Genomic DNA, 15,076 nt, shown 5'->3' on the forward strand with positions numbered 1-15,076 from the left:
TAAATGGCAAAACAAGTTAATCATCCATCTCCTAAGATTGTTCCATTGTGCTCTATCTCCAAGGATCCTTCAAACTAAGATAGCTCTCAGATTATATGAGCACTTGATCTCTAGGATGACTACCCAAAGAATGTGGGATGGATGATCAAAGATCTAAATACAATGTGCAACTAAGATCTTAGCATGATATTGATATGAAACTAGCTATGATATGGTGCAAGATGATGAGATTAGGATGATATTTAAGCTAGCATGAAGATGATATACTACTAACATGATATGCTAAATAGGATTATTCTAAGACTATAATGCTATGATAATGCTATTGCTATCTAAAATGCTTAAACTTATGAGAGAGGCAAGTGTAAATTCTTCATAATCTGAATGAATAAAACTAGGATGTAATAACTTGGGATTGCAATAACTTGGGGATCTAGATTATGAAGAAATGGGAGCTATTTATAGAAGAAATGGTCAATTGGATGTGGTGTAGGGGCACCCAATGAAGCATGGAGGTGCAAGAAGCCATTGTGGCTTGATCAATGTGATCTAGGGTCTCAAGGACCTAATTATGATGTATTAAAGCCTATTATGGCATTTGGATGTAATGAAAAGCATAAAATGAATATAAGTCCTAATGAGCCTGGTAAGGACCATAGGACCAATCTATGTAATAGGGTCTTGGGTAGGACACCAAGGGTTAGAATGGGTGTTTTTAATCATAAATAATGTAATAATGCCAAATGAAGAGCCTTTGCGTTAGTTTGGGAGTCCTAGAAGTCCTTTTCTTAAAGGAAACAAATTTGAATTTCAAATCCTAACAGTTAGTTAGGAATAGGCGAGTAATTGGTAGTTTGGATAGTTTGATGAGTTTTGTACCGGTTTTTGGCTTGGGAACAGTTTGCTCACACTTATTGAAGGTCAAGGAAAGCAAGAGAAATGGGGGTTGAATGTATTGTTCCAGTTTTAATAAAGAGTTTTCAGATTTCCTGCAAATTTGATACAATTTTTATGCTTTCTTGTTCATAAAACTTCAAATCCACATTCACATGTATTGGGGATTGTTCTAGATTGTTTGGGAAATCTTTCTATTCATGTTTAAATCCATTTCAAGTCTTAAAACAATCTCGTTCAGAACCTTTTATTGATTGTCTCGTTGACAGCATTGGGAAATACATAGTTTTGAGAGTCTTTATGGCATAAAGGCCCATTCTACTTTATGAATTCTTATTATTCCTTGTTGAATGGGTCATATCTGGTGTATTTTAGCCTCTACTAACATGAAATGATTTAGGAGAGAGAAGGTTGATGCTGGTGATCACCATTGAAGTGAGTTTACCTTGGAAAAGGACATGATATGAGAGGTGCAGATATTAGATTGGAAGATCTGACCTCATGAGGGAAAATTTTATCGTTTTTTATGATTTTTCATGTTTAATACATGGTGAATCAACTTGGTTTGGGTTTTGGAAGTGTTGGGAGAGCATAGTTTGAGAAAGCCCTAGTTTGAGGGTCCAAATGGGAGGGTTTTGTGTTTAACCTGTCAAATGAATATGGCTAGTCTTATGAGTTGGTAAATCTGTAGTTTGAGACCATTTGTCAAGAATTTTTCAAGGTTTTGGATTTAAGGGAGTTTATTTGTTATTACTTTCTTTGTAAAAGAGGGCTAATTTAGGCTTATTTGAGGGTTGGTAGGGTATATTTCGTATAGTTGGTCCAAAGGAATGATATGTGGTTTTAAAATATGTTGTGTATCTCAGTAAAGGGTATCTGAATCTGAAATTTATTTTCCAAGTGTTTTGGGAAGTCTGGTAGAAAAGTCTAAAAAATAGTGTTGGTAGGGCTACAAGGAAGCCTAGTTTGTACCCGGGTAGGAGTAACTTGGAAGAAATTTTACAAGAGTGTTCAAGGGAATTTAGGGAATGTTTAATGGGGTATGTAGAGACCCTAGGAGGTATTGTATAAGCTTTTGAACTTATTTGTTTGGAGTTGAGTACTTGGAGGAAGCCTTGTGTGAAGGGTTAAAGGTGAGTAATTTTGGAGTTTGGGTGTTTTATTGATTAGACCAATGGAATTTAGGGTTTTAACCCCTGGAGTGGACATACCTCTACATAATATTGGTATCAGAGCCACTAGTGGGATCTTGTGGGAAGCAAGGAAGAGGGAGAAGTTGTGTAGTGAGTTGGGGTATAGACAAGATGCCTCCAAAACAACAAATAGCAAGGGAGAACTAAGAGTTGAAAGAGACCTTGGAAATGGAAAGAAGAGAAAGGAGAGAGTAGGATGCATCAAGGGATAGAGAGATGAGACAAATGAGAAGGGATAATTTAGCATTGCAGGAAAGGTTGGAAGCCTTGGAGAGAGGATCTAGAAGAGGGCCACAAAGAGAGAATGAGGAAGAAGATGTTGAAGCAAATGATGGAGTACATGAGAATCAGAATGAAGGGAATGGAGAAGGGTAGCTAGACCCTGAAGAGAGAAGGATGGTGAGGTTATTGAAGGCAGTACAAGGAGGTGGAAGTAGGACAACCATTGATTTGCCTATCTATCTTGGCAAGATGGATAGTGAAGAGGTATTAGGGTGGATTGATGCCCTAGAAAACTACTTTGAGTATGAAGACATGGATGAGGAGAAGAAGGTGAAGTTTGTTAAAACAAAATTGAGAGGGAATGCTCTAACTTGGTGGAATAGTGTACAAACTAAGAAAGTGGCTAGAGGAATGCCTAAGATCACCAGATGGAGAAGGATGGCAGCCATGATGAAGGATCAATTCCTTCCATTTGATTATGCAATTAAGACAAAGAGGTTGAGACAAAATCTGAAGAAAAAAGATATGGATGTGATGACCTATACTGAGCAATTTTATAAGTTGAGTATAAGAGGTGGATTAGAAGATGAAGATGAAAAGGTTGCAAGATATCTTAATGGGTGTAGATACAACTTGCAAGATGATATAGGGTTGAGTGTGCCAAAGACACTTGGAGAATGTTTCCAATTGGCTATAAGGGCTGAAGAAAAGGTAAAGAGGAAGAAAGAGAGACAAGGAGGGAGTGGTAGAGGTAATGCAAACAGAGGTAGGGGCAATAGACCTAACAATGATGGGCAAGGACAAAGTGGCATTGATAAGGGTAAAAGAGTCTACATCTAATCAAAGAGGAGGATATAGAGGTGGAAGCAAATTTAGGGTAGGTAGAGGATCATGAGCGTTTATGGGTAGGTGTTTTACATGTAATGAGGTTGGGAACCCTTCTTTCAAGTGTCCAATGAATGAAAAAAGATGGCAAGAAGGCTGAAAGGAGAGTTCAGTTAACACAAGGGGAAGAACAACCAAAAGAAGAGAGAATTGGTATTGTTGCTTCAGTACTTGAAGGTGACTTTCAGATGTTTAGGAGAGGTCAAATATTGCAACAAACACAACCAAATGTATCTGTCTTCAGAACCCAATGCAAGAGCCAAGGTAAAATTTGTAAAATGATTGTTGATTCGGGTTCTTTTGATAATCTTATTTCTCAAGAGATGGTTGACAAGTTGAATTTAGTAAGAATACCACATAGTAGACCTTACAAGGCAACTTGGGTAACGAATGCACAAAATCTTGTAGTCCAAGAACAATGCTATGTAGAGTTTTCTATTGGTTATTATCATGATAAAGTATTATGTGATATTGTTCCAATGACATGTTGTCATATACTCTTGGGAAGACCTTTGCAACACATGAGAAGAACACTACATGATGGGTATAACAACACGTATGTTGTTCACAAGGATGGTAATAGGTTTACACTAACACTTTTGCAAAGCAATCAATCATTTGAATCTAGAGTTATTTGCTTTGGTAGGAACGAGTATTTGAGTTTTCAAGTCCCTAGGACAAAGGGAACACTTAATGAAGATCAGATGAATTATGAGAAAACTGTGGTACAACAACAAATGGGAAATGATAGTAAACTATGGACAAGTCTGCAATATAAGGTAATACAACATAGTGTCAAAGTGGGGGCAATTGAATGTCCTATTGGAGTGCAGACTAAGGATAGGGGTAGTCCTTCAAAGGTGAATGAGTTGGGGGGTCATTTAGACCTCAAAAAGATAGGGAAAATGGTTCAATAGTCGTCATAGTGTGACTATCCAAGACAAAGGTTTAAGAACATGTTTTTGCAGTCTAATGTTTGTCATGAGCTTGATGCAGGTAATAGGTGGAAGGCTAACTCATGAAATGAGTTTTTATTGCAACAAAATCCCCATGAAGTAATGAGTTGTAGAGGACCATCTAGAAGGAAGGGTGGAGTAAGGACAGGACCCCTCTTCTCTTGGGACAAGAGATTTTTCATAGGGGGGGAGTATGGTGCAAGGGCACCCAATGAAGCATGGAGGTGCAAGAAGCCATTGTGGCTTGATCAATGTGATCTAGGGTCTCAAGGACCTAATTATGATGTATTAAAGCCTATTATGGAATTTGGATGTAATGAAAAGCATAAAATGAATATAAGTCCCAATGACCCTGGTAAGGACCATAGGACCAATCTATGTAATAGGAGCTTGGGTAGGACACCAAGGGTTAGAATGGGTGTTTTTAATCATAAATGATGTAATAAGGCCAAATGAAGAGCCTTTGAGTTAGTTTGGGAGTCCTAGAAGTCCATTTGATAAAGGAAACAAGTTTGAATTTCAAATCCTAATGGTTAGTTAGGAATAGGCGGGTAAATGGTAGTTTGGATAGTTTGATGAGTTTCATATTGGTTTTTGGCTTGGGAAAAATTTGTTCACACCTATTGAAGGCCAAGGAAAGCAAGAGGATTGGGGGTTGAATGTATTGTTCCATTTTTAATAAGGAGTTTTCAAATTTCCTACAAATTTGATACAATTTTTATGCTTTCTTGTTCATAGAACTTCAAATCCACATTCACATGTATTGGGGACTATTCTAGATTGTTTGGGAAATCTTTATATTCATGTTTAAATACATTTGAATTCTTAAAACAATCTCGTTCATAACCTTTTATTGATTGTCTTGTTGACAACGTTGGGAAATACATAGTTTTGAGAGTCTTTATGGCATAAAGGCCCACTCTAATTTATGTATTCTTATTGTTCCTTGTTGAATGGGTCATATCTGATTTATTTTAGCTTCTGCTAACATGAAATGATGTAGGAGAGATAAGGTTGATGCTGGTGATCACCATTGAAGTGAGTTTACCCTGGAAAATGACATGATATGAGAAGTGCAAGTATTAGATTGGAAGATATGACCTCATGAGGGCACATTTTTATGGTTTTTTTAATAATTTTTCATGTTGAGTACATGGTGAATCAACTTGGTTTGGGTTATGTAAGTGTTGGGAGAGCATAGTTTGAGAAAGCCCTAGTTTGAGGGTCTAAATGGGAGGGTTTTGTGTTTAACCTGTCAAATGAATGTGGCTAGTCTTATGAGTTGTAAAATATATGGTTTGAGACTATTTTTCAAGACTATTTCAAGGTTTGGGATTTAAGGGAGTTGATTTGTTAGTACTTTCTTTGTAAAAGATGGCTAATTTAGGCTTATTTGAGGGTTGGCAGGGTATAGTTCGTACAATTGGTCCAAAGGAATGATATGTGGTTTTGAAATATGTTGTGTATCTTAGTAAAGGGTATATGAATCTGAAATTTATTTGCTAAGTTTTTTGAGAAGTCTGAGAGAAAAGTATAAAAAATAGTGTTGGTAGGGCTACAAGGAAGCCTAGTTTATACCCGAGTAGGAGTAACTTGGAAGAACTTTTGCAAGAGTGTTCAAGGGCAGTTAGGGAATGTTGAATGGGGTATGTAGATGCACTAGGAGGTATTTTATAAGCCTTTGAAGTTGTTTTTTTGGAGTTGAGTACTTGGAGGAAGCCTTGTGTGAAGGGTTAAAGGTGAGTAATTTGGGAGTTTGAGTGTTTTGTTGAGTAGACCAATTAAATTTAAGGTTTGAACCCTTGGAGTGGACATACCTCTACATCAAGATGGCCAAGATTGAATTGGCTTAAGAAGGTTTAGGATTGAATGATTTTCAATCCATGTGATATTTTCAACCCAATCCCATGTTGACAAGTGTCACCATGAGAGTGCTTGAGAGGAGAGGGAAGAAGCATTAAATGATTGAGTAGACATGGTGGTCATTCCCATGTGGGCAAGGTTATTGTATAAAGCTATTATCCAAGGATAAAGACTTTGTCCAATGGACAAACTCTTGTGCAAAGGTTAGTGTGTTGAGAAGTGAAGTCTTGTAAGAGCAATAAATGCTTTTTGAAGACTTTGGAGGTTAACTTGTTTGAAGGGAGAAAACCCTTAATGGCTTATGTAAGAGACTTTAATGGTAATTGAAGAATTTGGGGGTTTGAGAAGTGACTTGATTTTGCTTAGGAATGTGACAATGTTTAGGATAGGATTTCATTTAATTAAGTGGGATTTAGGAGGTTCTAGAAGAATGATAAGGATGCAAGTGGATCTTGTAGGAGAATGCAAGTGGGAGAAATTAGGATTTTTAATTAAAATAAAATGATTTATTTCAATTAATGGGTGCAACTTGCATTTGTAGGGAAACACAAGTGGGGGGGTAATTCATAAATAAATATTGATTTATTTATATCAAAAGATGAATTTAATTAAATGTAAATTCAATTAAATGTGGAAAGTGGATTTAATCAAATAAATAGGATTTATTCAATTAACAGAAGAAAGGTTAATTAATCAAATGTTAAATTTGATTAATAGCTGAATAGAAGAAAGGAGATATTAATTAATTTAACTAATGGTTGGATAAATGATAATTAAACAAATAAAAACCATTTAATTAAGTGGACAGAAATAGGTGTCTACAAGTCTAAAACAAAAATTAAATGTAGCATATAAACAATTAAATTTCTACACACATCCATGACAACCAATATTTTCTACATGGAAAACCCAAACAAGGAAAAACCACAATGAGCACCCACCCACAATATATATCCACTATGTATTTTAGTTTACAAAGAAAAGAGCTAACTACTCTGAACTTGCAAACCAAGGCTAACTACTTATTGCACAAGATACAAAAGAGGACTTGCAAAACCTGAAGCTAACTGCACCCAGGGAAAGATACAAAATGATATGAAAAGAAGGATCTCCTAATCATGAGGTTGTCCCTGAACTTTGCATCAAGCGACAAACATCAAAACACACAACTCGGACCTCAGCTACCAACACTCTGTTTCATATCTTTGTCACATTCTTAGCACAACTTGCATATCATTCAAACACAACTCTTCTTCTCTATTGATTACCTTCGCATCATGCATCTACATTCCACACCTCATCACACTTTTATTCCTTACAACAACAAAACTCAACCATATACATTCTTATATACAAGATAGATCATCAAAGCTTGACTCAAGTCGGCCTGAAACAAAATATACCTTTCAAACCAAAAATACACACACAAATCCACTCCAGGAGAAAGAGAGGACCAAAAACACATCTCCCGAAGATAAATTCACCAATCCACAATCACTAGAACATAACCAACAACATATCCACATGCTACGCATCCATATAAGTAATTAACAGTCAAAACATATTCTCCAATGCAAGCAACTCAAATCTGGATCTCCACACACTACAATGAGACCCATAACACAACAAACAATCTCCCACAACTCATATTCAGACCTAAGGATAGGTCAAACATAGAATATCACAACCAACAACTAACATTGCTACAACATTCAGAGAACACAAGTATACTTCCAGACCACAAAACAATCATATCCATGATACCAAAACAATGTCCAACAAAGACAACCATAATAAACAATGTCAGCAACACTTTTTCAGACCCGAACACTTCCAAAACAAACAATGAGCACCTGCAACATCAACACAACAAGATATCTCTGCACCACAAACATTCAAGACCAATGCCATTCTGGAACAACAAGTTTGACATCAATGACAACCACATCAACACATACTTCCAACAACCTATTAATGTAGTCCAACACTTTTGGGCACAAATTGTAGACACAAGTTCCTTTCTACTCCCTATTTCTAGAATTGTACTCAGAGTCTGCATATCTGATCTATAGATTATTGTTTAAGCTTATTAATCTCAACTTTGCATCATTAGCCCTAGTTCTTGCATTTCAATATCCTCTTTTATATAATTGCATCTACATACAACAAAGGAAGCAACCAATCATTGTGTCTAGCTCTACCAATATGTTTGTTGTTGGACCTATTAGTTGCTTCCCAAATGTATGTTGATGTGAATGGGTTTGATTCCTAGTTTGTATGTTTAGACTAGTAAGCCCCATTTCTCACCACTACAATATCATAGATCAAAAGACCATTCATCATGGACCTTAATAACAAGAAAGCTCTTTTCTTACCATACTCTCTTGTGGAAGGTTATCTTTCATTTTTCAAGTAATCCTAGAGTGATTAAGATAATCCTCAACTCCTACACGGTACCAGAGCATTCTATACAAACTCTAATATGGTATTAGAGCTCCATTCTTGTAAACACCTTATCAAATCTAAGGGTGATTTTGTGTGTCAACCTATTGCTAGATTGATGGTCTATATGGATCTTGAAAATTTCAGTATACTCTTCTATGGCATCATATGATGACCTAGAAAATCACAAAAACTTGAAAGAGATTTTAGATTTGGTGGTTTCCTCTTTGTAGGTTTATATTGTAGGTTCATTTTGGAGCTCATTGGGGCAAATATAAGCTCACCATTTATTGGCATTTGACGTTATGGTGATGCTCCGATGAAGATTGGTAGTCTTTGATGATTGCAGATGCTTAGGAGTTGTCATTGATGACAACTCAACCTGTTGATTTGATCTGGTATAAAGTTCTGGTTAACCGGTAATTTGGAGTACGTCTTATGTGATCAGTTTTGCCCCGTGAAGCTCAGTGTACAGGTTTGAGAGCACTTTTCATTTTCAATGAAGAAGATTTTGGTTTTTGTGATCAAATTTTATTGGTTAAGTATCAGAATCCTGTTATCATGCAAATCTACCTTCCGATATTGATTTTGTCACTTGTTTGAAGATTTGGTATCTAGTTGAGCAACAAAGCAGAGTATTCTTCATGTTTGATGATGTAGTGTGTGTCCGGATTGTTTAAGTTAATTCCAGTGGTTGGAATTGTGTTTGGGAGTTATGCGAGACCTATAGGAAGCATGTGATAATGTGTTTTGGGTCCAGTCCAAAGTTTTTGATAAGATTGAAGCCAACTTGCAACTACATGTTTCATGTTGCGTGTTTTGCAATTTTTGGAAGCCGACCTATGGGAGATTAATATTGCTAATCAGATATATATAAGACCAATTTGGATGATGTATTATGAGTGTAGTGTGATGTGGTAGACCATTTTGGAGTGATCGAGTGCAGTTTCACGTGCACATTTTGATCTTGGTTGATCCAGTGAGCAGTTGTAGAGCAGAACAAAGTAGATAAGCAGAACAATGCAGTGGATCATTTTGTGCCTAATCGAAACTGATATTTGGCATAATCAGATGCTATTTTCCCATTTTTCACTTATTGTAATCAGTTTGTAATCTCTTGTAAGGTAGTGAGCCTTCCTCTGGGGTTGTAGCTTTGTTTTGTAACTTGAGTAGTGAACTCTAGGTAGTGTGCTTGAATGCAAGTTCATTCCCCTTATGTAATATTGTTTTTCTACTTGGTCATAGTGGAATAATATTGTGGGTTCAAATCCCACCGTGGTTTTTCCCATTTGGGTTTCCACATAAAAATCTCGGTGTTATGATTTTGTGGTTGATCATCTTATGTTTCTGCATTTTACTTTCTTGCATATGATTCTGGTGGTTTCAGAATAAGTCAGAAAATTTATTTGTCGGTAGATCATTGATTCACACCCCCCCCTCTCAGTGAATTGACTCCAACACCATTAAGTTCAAGGAGTCAAATAAAATTAGTTATCAGGGTGTTTGAAGTTGGGAAGTATATGCCAAATCATAAAGTAGTTGATATTTTAGAGCATTTTGGATCAAAATAGACCCTTTCATCATATCTAGAAGGCCCAAAAACCCTAACATCAATGGTCATATCATCAAAATAAAAGAATTTTACTTCAAGCCCTTAGAGGAAGTTTTCTTTGCCCCTGCCATAAATTTTGTCTGTACGGAATCTATATAGTATGGATATGTCCGCTATGATTTGTATATGTCTGCACAATCGCAAGCATCAGTAGTTGCAGTTAGGTCATAGGGAATACTCAGTGGCATATTTTGTAGAGAATATTAATCTCTATCTCACCATCCTACATCATATTGGCACAACAATCAAATTTAAAAATCCAATTTTTTATTATTAAAAATTTCACACCTAATTATCATCTTGATCTTAAGCGGTTGGTTATAGATTTGATTGGTTAGGTCTCTAGTAGGTGGGGGCTTAAGTATGTTTGTGGGGAATTATCCCCAAGCAGTGTAACCATCGTCATCCCAAGCATCACCACCACAATATTCACCCATCTGCCACTCTAGTTATACCAATGAGATTTGTTTTCCACCCATCACATAGGCAGTGACATGGAGCAACCAAACCCTAGTCTCAAGTGTTTGATTTTTCCTCCCCAATTGCCCAACTAGGAATTTTTTCTTTTTTCATAACTTGTTGCCACAATGTAAAAAATTTGCAAATAAGACATTGATAGAAAACTGGTTCTAAGCACTTCATAGTTCTGTAAATAATTTTTTTTTTTTTTTTGCAAGTGTATTTTATTGCTACATTTAAAGACAAATCTTCTTTTTGGACCTTTGAGATCACACTTTTTGCTTGGATCTCCATTTTTTATGATTATTATGTCATTAGATAGGTATTAAGGAGCTCTATCATTGTGTTTATGCACTTTTTATAAATTTATATCTAGGTACATTTTATTCTTTTTTGTCCATATTGCATTATGCGTAATTACTTAGACATCCTAACAATTGGAGAGGTTGTCTTATTGGAAAGGATGTCTTATTGGAAAGGCTTCATTTGTAGTATTCATTATATTAGAGTTACTTTTTATTGTTGATAATTTTTATCTTTATAATTTTAGAGTTCTTTCATAGTTGATTATGGGTTTTTCATTACATCATTATCCGATAATCTTGGAAAGGAGAAATGATAAACAATATAGAGATGACATTATAAAACATATTTGTTCGCTTAATTTATTATCACATTTGTATTTTTTTGTTCTCCCTCCAAGTACACCTAGTAAGAAATTTACAAGTGGAATTACAAAAGAGATCATGTTCTAGGAGTAACTATTATACATGTTGATTTTGATATCTTGAATTATATTCTTCATTTCAAGTGTCCTCATTTTATTTGAACCAAATTTTGGGAGATATACATGGAGATCTTAACACTAATCTATTCTCATATTATGTTGTTTAAAATTTTGATGTCTCTTCATTTTTTTAAAAAGATACCATATGACTATGATACTATTGGAGAGTTTGATTCCCTAGAGTACTTTGAATATTTAGAAGATGAGGATGAAGTTTCCTTAAATTCTCTTTCTTCTCCTTTAGAAAAAATTGGTGATCCTTCACCTTTAGTGATTCCTTGTGAAAAGTCATTGATTGAGGCTCCCATCATCCCTATTTGGTAAGATCATCCATCTTTGGTTGCTTCATCAAACTTAAAAGTCACTTCTTCAAAAGCTTCCAGTGATTCTTTAAAATCATCACTTTTCATATATATATTTGTGGGATGATCTCTTGACAAGTAATTTGGACTTATTTGTGGAGTATCACATTTTTAATTTAGAGGACATATATAGGGGTTACCTCACCTATTTAATGACAATCATTGCATTTTTTTCTTTTCAAAATCCTCATTGTCTTTGGAGATTATTCTACATCAACTTTTATAAATTCTTGGTTTGTCACCATATTATTTGATAGGATATGTACCTAATTTAATTGTGGCATCATCATCTTTCATGAACAAGGCAACCCATCAGTAGAGTTCAAAGACGTCATAATACATTTTCATGCTTCTTCCTTTTAGTTCCTATCATGAATGGGGAGAATTTTACATATTCTCTCTGTTTCCCTCTTATGGGGGGATATCGATTGTATATTTTTTATAGATGTAGTCATTAGGGGTATTAATTTTTCCTCCTTTAATCACTGATTTCATCACTTTTACATGATTGTTTCTTTCATTCTCTATTTCAGAGAGGGGTTTTGTGATTTTTCTCTTTTTCTCCATTTGTGAGAGATTTTTTGTATCAGTAACTAAAATAGCCTCATTCAGGACCCATCCTTTCATTCTTACATCATATTTCCTGATGAATAATGATGAACAATAAATACCCAATAGGTACTAAGAGGGGGGGGGGTGAATCAGTACAGACAAAAAATTCTTAGACAACTTAAACTGCAAAGACTGCACTAACTGTCAAACAATATCACCAACCTAAGCCAAGACAATACTGGTAAAACACAGTAAGACTGTAAAAGACATAAACTAGTAACACTTAGAATTTCTCATAACCTAATATCTCATCTCAACTTCACCCATATGCTTAAACAAGTAATACATCGGAAATACAATGACCATTAGATCTGCATGCATTACCAATTAACAGAAAACACTAAATCATCACATGAAAAGGCATCACACATAACACACTGATTTTTCACGTGGAAACCCAACTGAGAAAAACCACGTTGGGGATGAATACCCACAAGTTATTCTTGAACTCTTCTGAAGTTCGCTCTGTTAGGAGCCTAGTCCGGTTATAGACTTTACAACAAGTTCTGCTAGGAACCGATCCTGCTATGGATCACCCAGTTAAGGGATGGCTAAATACCCGGTTAGAGATTAAAACCTTGTTAAAGGTTAACTCGCAAGAGGATTTGAAGAACTCAATGATTTTGAGTCATCCTATTAAAGGATTTACAAAAAGCCTGTTAAAGCTACTCGGTAAAGGGATTTTCAAACTGCTAAAATGGCTAGAAGTCAACAGGTAATAAACTAATCTGATAACAACACTCAATGCCAAGGCAGATCCACTTCAGTTCCCTTACATCTGCAATCACACTCTGCAGGTCTCTACTCACTTCTCCGGTCTAGCAAGAATCACCTCACATACAATCATTTGCCAACAACTTCAAATGAAAAATATCATCGACCTTATAGATAACAATTAGGTCAGTGGCCAAAACCTAAAACCCTAAGCATCTAGGTTAACAATACAATTGGTCCAATCCTGATCGTTTAATCACATTACATAGGATAAAACAATCTTGAACAAATCTCAAGACATTTTGCATCGTTCGTTCTTCATCGCTTCTGGAAGCTGATAACCCATCACATGCTCTCCACCGTTTACTAAGATTTTGCACATTCCTGAGGTAGATAGAATCAATCTCTTCATGCAATATCCTCAAGGAAATCCTTCACGCGCACAAGGTTGATGTGGCAATGTGATCTAATCGTCATTTCAATGCTAACTCATCACAAGATGTCATCGGTCGAATCGCACAGACTTGGAATGCATCAACCAAAAACCCTGAAGCTGAGACTACCAACCGATAGTCATATCAAGTGAAACCTTGATACAAACTTTGCATATACCAGTTCACTTGCCAGTTTACTTACTTCAACATATCGGTTCACACTTCATCATACTGGTTCACTTATACTGATTCACACTTCATCATACCGGTTCACACTTCAGCATATTGACATCAATGACGACATACACTATCATCATGTCATCAAACTCTACACATATGCCAACAATCTCCCCTTTTGGCATTGATGGCAATACACAAAGATATCTCTACATCTTCTTGCATATTATATGTCGTCAATACTGCAGATATCTTCTCCACTTCACATCTTCTCCCCTTTGACAACAATGCCAAAGTGGAGGCACAAGCTTCCATGTTCCACTATGCTCCTCCTCCTGAGGAGTAGCATCCTTCAACACATCAATCCTGAAAATATTTGACAATGCAATACTTGACTGATGTGGAGAACATACCTTTAGTTCACCTCTTGAAGGGGCAACACCCCTAATTCACCTCTTAAATAGGTAAATGTAGCCTTCGGTAGAGGCTTGGTGAATATATCTGCTAACTGCTCCTTACTAGAAACATGTTCCAATATAACCTCTTTGTTATGAACTTTCTCCCTCAAGAAATGATACTTGAGCTCAAAGTGCTTGGTTCTATCATGCAATACCCGATTCTTGGAGATATTAATGGCACTTGTGTTATCACAAAAGATACTCACCGGTTCAGATACATGGACTTTGAAACCACTTAATACATGCTTCATCCAAATTGTCCGAGTACAGTTTATAAATGCTGCTACATATTCTGCTTGTGTTGTGGACTGAGAGATTCAACTCTGCTTCTTGCTCATCCATGAGATTAGTCTGCCACCAAGAAAGAATGCACCACCGGTTGTTCTCTTTTGGTCGTCCACATTACCAACCCAATCGGCATCGGTAAACACTTTGAGATTAAAATCATTATTGTATGGATACCACAATCCATAATCTATAGTTCCCTTTAGATATCTAAGAATCCACTTGACTGCTACCAAGTGGGATTCTCTTGGACTTTTCTGAAAATGTGCAGCAATGCCTACTGCATGTGCAATGTCTGGTTTGCTGTGTACTACATAGTGCAATTTACCAATCATTGACCGGTATTCCTTCTCATTCACCAACGCTGAATAATATTCTTTAGATAATTTACAACCGGTCATCATCGGTGTACTAATCGGTTTGTTGTCTTCCATGCCAAAGCTCTTCAACACCTCTTTGACATACTTGGACTGAGTGATAAAGATATCATCTTTCATTTGTTGAATCTGTAGTCCAATGAAGAACTTGATCTCTCCGATTAGTGACATCTCAAATTCCTTCTTCATTTCATCTACAAATGTATTGATCATCTTATCATCTCCACCAAAATTATGTCATCAACAAACACTTCACAGATCAGAATCTGATCTCCTTCTGATTTCAAATAGATATTGTTATCTTCACTTGTTCTTTCAAATCCAATCTTTACAAGATGGGAGTG

The sequence above is a fragment of the Cryptomeria japonica genome, chromosome 4, assembly GCF_030272615.1.
Source record: "Cryptomeria japonica chromosome 4, Sugi_1.0, whole genome shotgun sequence".
NCBI classification, from domain to species: Eukaryota; Viridiplantae; Streptophyta; class Pinopsida; order Cupressales; family Cupressaceae; genus Cryptomeria; species Cryptomeria japonica.